The sequence below is a fragment of the Protopterus annectens genome, chromosome 1.part1 (genome assembly GCF_019279795.1).
Source record: "Protopterus annectens isolate FY-2018-M chromosome 1.part1, PAN1.0, whole genome shotgun sequence".
NCBI classification, from domain to species: Eukaryota; Metazoa; Chordata; order Ceratodontiformes; family Protopteridae; genus Protopterus; species Protopterus annectens.
In genome coordinates, this window is record NC_056726.1 from 1,096,204,401 (window position 1) to 1,096,210,894 (window position 6,494).

Below are 6,494 nucleotides of genomic sequence, written 5' to 3' on the forward strand. Positions count from 1 at the left end.
CTGGCATATAAGGCATTGTCAGACCCCACTCTGATGGATCTTCCACATATCCACAAAAACAAATAGCACCAAAACTACTGCTTCTAAGACTTAAACATTGCCTGAGATATAAATAGGACATGGTGAAGAGATAGGTATGTGTCCCAGAGACTACCCCTTCTCTAGTACAGGCTCCACATCCATGTGAAGCAGAGTTGCTCCCTAGCCCAATTCAAGTGTAACTTGGACAATTGGATGGAGAACAGGAAATTCATCCCTCATTTGGCGCCTATGTCTCTAATTGTTGTCAAGGGTAACAGAACTTGTCAGATATTTGGGATGCATGGCTAGGCTTAAAAAGGCCTCAGTGATGGTTATTCTAGTAAACACCTACAAATCTATAAGGTTTGAGACATATTCCAGACAGCAGCAGTATTGGCTAATGAGAAATGCTGGTTAGATAAAAGACAGTTGGGCTGGATTCATGATAGCTTACACATTGCTTTAAGCCTGGTTGTGTGATGAACAGCAGAAAGCAACCTGTTTGTGATTCATCAAAGAGTACATGTCATGCCTGGCTAGGAATTAAGGTCAGCAACGGAATATGCTAGTGAGCAAATAAAGAGTTGAAGTAGATGATAAGTAAGCAAACAGTCATAGCGGAGCAATGCAGAAACATATAAAACAAGCACCTACACATCACTCCTGATTTAGTTATGAATTCCAAGATATGATGGAATATAGTCATGAGGAAATTGTAAAACTGTTAGATAGTTGCATCCATTATACATCTTTATGTGCACAAGGCTCTAATCTGGAATATAAAAATGAGGAAATTGTAAAATTGTTAGACTGCTGCAGCCATCATACATCTTTATGTGCACCAGGCTGTAATCTGGAATATACCCATGAGGAAATTATAAAACTGTTAGATTGCTGCAGCCATTATACATCTTTATGTGCACCAGGCTCTAATTTGGAATATAACCATGAGGAAAATGTAAAACTGTTAGATTGATGCAGCCACCATAAATCTTTATGTGCACCAGGCTGTAATCTGGAATATACTCATGAGGAAATTGTAAAACTGTTAGATTGCTGCAGTCATTATACATCTTTATGTGCACCAGGCTCTAATCTGGAATATAACCATGAGGAAATTGTAAAACTGTTATATTGCTGCATCCGTTATACATCTTTATGTGCACCAGGCTCTGATCTGGAATATAACCATGAGGAAATTGTAAAACTGTTAGATTGCTGCAGCCATTATACATCTTTATGTGCACCAGGCTCTAATCTGGAATATAACCATGAGGAAATTGTAAAACTGTTAGATAGCTGCATCCATTATACATCTTTATGTGCACAAGGCTGTAATCTGGAATATGCCAATGAGGAAATTATAAAACTGTTAGATTGCTGCAGTCATTATACATCTTTATGTGCACCAGGCTCTAATCTGGAATATAACCATGAGGAAATTGTAAAACTGTTAGATTGCTGCAGCCATTATAAATCTTTATGTGCACCAGGCTGTAATCTGGAATATGCCCATGAGGAAATTGTAAAACTGTTTGATTGCGGCAGCCATTATAAATCTTTATGTGCACCAGGCTGTAATCTGGAATAAAGCCATGAGGAAATTGTAAAACTGTTAGATTGCTGCAGCCATTATACATCATTATGTGCACCAGGCTCTAATCTGGATTATAACCATGAGGAAATTGTAAAACTGTTAGATTGCTGGAGCCATTATACATCTTTATGTGCACCAGGCTGTAATCTGGGATATACCCATGAGGAAATTGTAAAACTGTTAGATTGCTGCAGCCATTATACATCTTTATGTAACCAGGCTCTAATCTGGAATATAACCATGAGGAAATTGTAAAACTGTTAGATTGCTGCAGCCATTATACATCTTTATGTGCACCAGGCACTAATCTGGATTACAACCATGAGGAAATTGTAAAACTGTTAGATTGCTGCAGCCATTATAAATCTTTGTGCACACCAGGCTCTAATCTGGAATATAGCCATGAGGAAATTGTAAAACTGTTAGATAGCTGCATCCATTATACATCATTATGTGCACCAGGCTTTAATCTGGAATATAACCATGAGAAAATTGTAAAACTGTTAGATAGCTGCAGCCATTATAAATCTTTATGTGCACCAGGCTGTAATCTGGAATATAACCATGAGGAAATTGTAAAACTGTTAGATTGCTGCAGCCATTATAAATCTTTGTGCTCACCAGGCTCTAATCTGGAATATACCTATGAGGAAATTGTAAAACTGTTAGATTGCTCAGCCATTATAAATCTTTGTGTGCACCAGGCTCTAATCTGGAATATAGCCATGAGTAAATTGTAAAACTGTTGCTGCAGCCATTATACATCTTTATGTGCACCAGGCTCTAATCTGGATTATAGCCATGAGGAAATTGTAAAACTGTTAGATTGCAGCAGCCATTATACATCTTTATTTGCACCAGGCTGTAATCTGGAATATACCCATGAGGAAATTGTAAAACTGTTAGATTGCTGCAGCCATTATACATCTTTATGTGCACCAGGCTCTAATCTGGATTATGACCATGAGGAAATTGTAAAACTGTTAGATTGCTGCAGCCATTATAAATCTTTATGTGCACCAGGCTGTAATCTGGAATATAACCATGAGGAAATTGTAAAACTGTTAGATTGCTGCAGCCATTATACATCTTTATGTGCGCCAGGCTGCAATCTGGAATATAACCATGAGGAAATTGTAAAACTGTTAGATTGCTGCAGCCATTATACATCTTTATGTGCACCAGGCTCTAATCTGGAATATACCCATGAGGAAATTGTAAAACTGTTAGATAGCTGCATCCATTATACATCTTTATGTGCACCAGGCTCTAATCTGGAATATACCCATGAGGAAATTGTAAAACTGTTAGATTGCTGCAGCCATTATACATCTTTATGTGCACCAGGCTCTAATACAAGGTGCTGCTGCTGCCAGACCTCAGACTAGAAGGCTTAAGGTGTTCAGACCACATTTGACCTACTAGGGACAACATGAAATAGGAATAATAGCTCGCTATAGGGTAGACAAGGACATTAATAGTGAACATCTGCCATCCCAACCTGAGATCCAATGAGAAGCACAGAGAACTCATCACAGCAGAAACTAAGGTATGTTTTACATTATGTATATTAGCTAAACTGACTTTTACTGATCTATTCAGAAAACCAATGAGGGTTAACTTATTACCCCATAGTAAAAGTCTACATCCTACAAAAAACAAGCATAATGTACTGAAGTCCCAAGGCTATAGATTAGCTAGAATTACCACAGAGATTGAACCATTTTTGAGAAACCTGAACAACTTAGAGAATGATTTTCTAGTGAGAGGCTATGAAAGTAGGATGTTAAAAAACATCCTGGAACCCATTATAGAACTGAAAAGGACTGAAGCACCTTCACTCAACCTCCCCAGTAGGAGAATGTTAAGAAAGTCCACAGAGAATAACAAATGCAAAAAATAGCTGCATCCTGACATACATTTTAGATTATCACACTATCAAAAATGTTATTGAAGAAAACTGGGACATTGTCACAGGAAACCCTTTGCTGAATAACATCTTAGGTGAAGCCCCATCCTTTGTTTACAGGAAAGCCAGGAATATTAGTTTTGCTGAATTTAAACCTAGACTATATGAGAGGAACACTAAAAGATGTGAAGTTTATTGTACATTTTGTATATTTATACAGTAAGGTGATAGTTTTTATTGCCCTTATTTAAAGAAAATCAGTAAAACCAGTGTATGGGGTGACTGTAACACTACAGAAGTAATTTACAGGGCACAGTGCAATGAATGTGATGTATTTTATGTGGGCAAGACTGTAAAAAAAGTTAAGCATAGGATGTCATGTCATCTGGCAGAAATCCGTTCCGGATGTAAAAATAATGCACTAGCCAAACACTTTGCTCTTCATAAAAAACACACAGGTTTTAAGTTCCAGGTAACTAGATCACATAGCATGGGTGATCTTGAAGGAGACATCTTGAATATGCTGGAAAAATATGAACTCATGTGGCAATTAAAGCTGAACTCTTTCAGCAAGCCTGGACTAAACTATTACTGTTCACTTAAAAGTGCACTGGAACTTAAAAAAATGCCACATCGTTTACATGACTAATTTTTGTTTTATTTTATTCTTCCATTTGATCTTAAATATCTTGGTAAATAATTTTTAATAGAAGTGTATATTTTGTTTCTATCATCACACATTTTTTTTCTTTTTTCTGCTTTTTTCCTCTTTATTTGAAATGATGTTTAATAACAATGCTAGCTATTTAAACAATACTATTTTTGAAGATAGTTTTTGAGGGTTCTTGTACACAGTCCTGAAGAAGTCTAGAAGGATGAAAGTGATCTTTGTTAAAAATAGGTTATGGAAATAGAATATGGCTTGCAAGGTGGATTTTTGCATGCAAAATGTATATGTATATATTTTTTATTTTACACTAGCAAATGGTTTAAGGTTTATATATTTCCAACCATATAGTATATTGGCTTTGATAAAATCACAGACTTAATAATCTGGTTAATAAGAGGTACCACATCATTATTAATTTTATTTAAAGTTCATAAGAGTTATATTATTATGACAGCTACTAAGTAAGGCAGGACCAGCTCGAATGTGACACTAATGGGGGAAGAGATGTGAAGTTGTTAATATGTATACCAATACACTATATTTTACAGCACAATAAACCACTCTCATACCTGATAAAAAGTATATATATAGTTAGAAAGTTTGTGATGAAACTATTATTCTGTTATTTTTGTTTAACTTGGATTGCTTATCTGTGTGCTTAATAAAGATTTTTTTGACTGGAAACAGACTGTCTACCCTGCTTGGATTACTTTTGAATACTTAGTAATTCTGTATAATATTTAAAATTATATATTTTTATTATTTTTTTACTTAGGGCAAGTTTAAGTTTGCTACTTCTAGTACCATTATCTGATCTGATTAGTATACAGTATTAACTATATATATATATATATATATATATATATATATATATATATATATATATATACATACATATATGGATTGAAAATCTTCCACAGAGAGACGTTTCTCACACTGTTTTGCGTTTAAACCCACTATACCTGTTTAGTAGTTTGGTTGAGACGTTGGGGATACCATGGAGATTACTTGCTGTATATAAAAATGATACACACACATATAAACAATAAAAGTGATGCATGCAAACTTACCAGCCTTTACATGCCCACTTATGGGCTGCCTGTGGTGTACATCAGACATAAGGGAATGCCACACTGCAATGTTCTCTATAGCAGTAACAAAGGTGAGTGATGAACCTGTATTGACAAGATAAATACATGCACATTGCAACTCAGTAATAGCAGACTATTGATCAGCTCACTATACACCAATGTCATCATTAACCTATTTGAGAAATATAGATAACATATACAGACAAAACCAACTGTGACACATTTAAATAGAATCAAATAATTTTCCTGCAAATGTTTGCAACCTGTGCATCAAGCCAAAGACGTCCCATGACAAAAAAAAGGTGTAGGGCAGTTTTGGTTTACTATCATTATTTCGAAAATTAAAAAAAAAAAAGTGTGTACTTATCAGCAAAGTGTTTCACCGAAAGTACACAATTCCGAACGTTCCTAACGTCAAAAAACAGCTGTTAATGTTGAAAATGTCGCTCATGACATTTTCAACACGCAATCCCACCCTTCCCTTAACTCCCTAAATATCTTGGCTAAACTCACGTTTATGCAGGGGAAAAGCCCCCCCCCAGCTTAATATTCCAACTCCGAGATCGCAATACAGTGAGGAAAGGGATGTATTTCCCTAAATGCACTGTACCACGATCCCCTTACATGAGCGAATGTTATAATTGCAAATGCACAGTCCATTCGCAATAATAATGTTTGCTCACATAACCTGCCGAAATATGAAGTAATCGAACATCTTTTGTTCAAATACTTCATAGCCGTACAATTGCACGATGAAATTGTAATGGTAAACCGGCAGTTTTACCATCATCCACCTCAGTAGTTGATCAAGCATACTTATTCATTCCCTCTATTACCAAACTAAAGTTAACTACATAACATAGAACTGAGGATTTCCAGAGCAACGCTGAAAGTGATATCCCCCCAAAACATGCTCAGCCTGCTCACTTCCATGCATCAGACAGAAAAACCCCAAAGTGAGTTCCCCCAACAGGGGTCATGGCATTCAAAGCATTATCACCACAAGGAGGTGAGCAAGCAAAACTTCATAAATAATGCAACTGTATTCACAATGACACTTCTACTAATACAGCTATGGGCAGTATAAATAATATAATCTCACCAGATAAATCTACCAAACGCCTAGGTATCACAATTGATAATAACCTCAGATTTGACATGCATAGGTTCATAGGTTCATAGGTTCATACTAGGCTATCTGCCCTA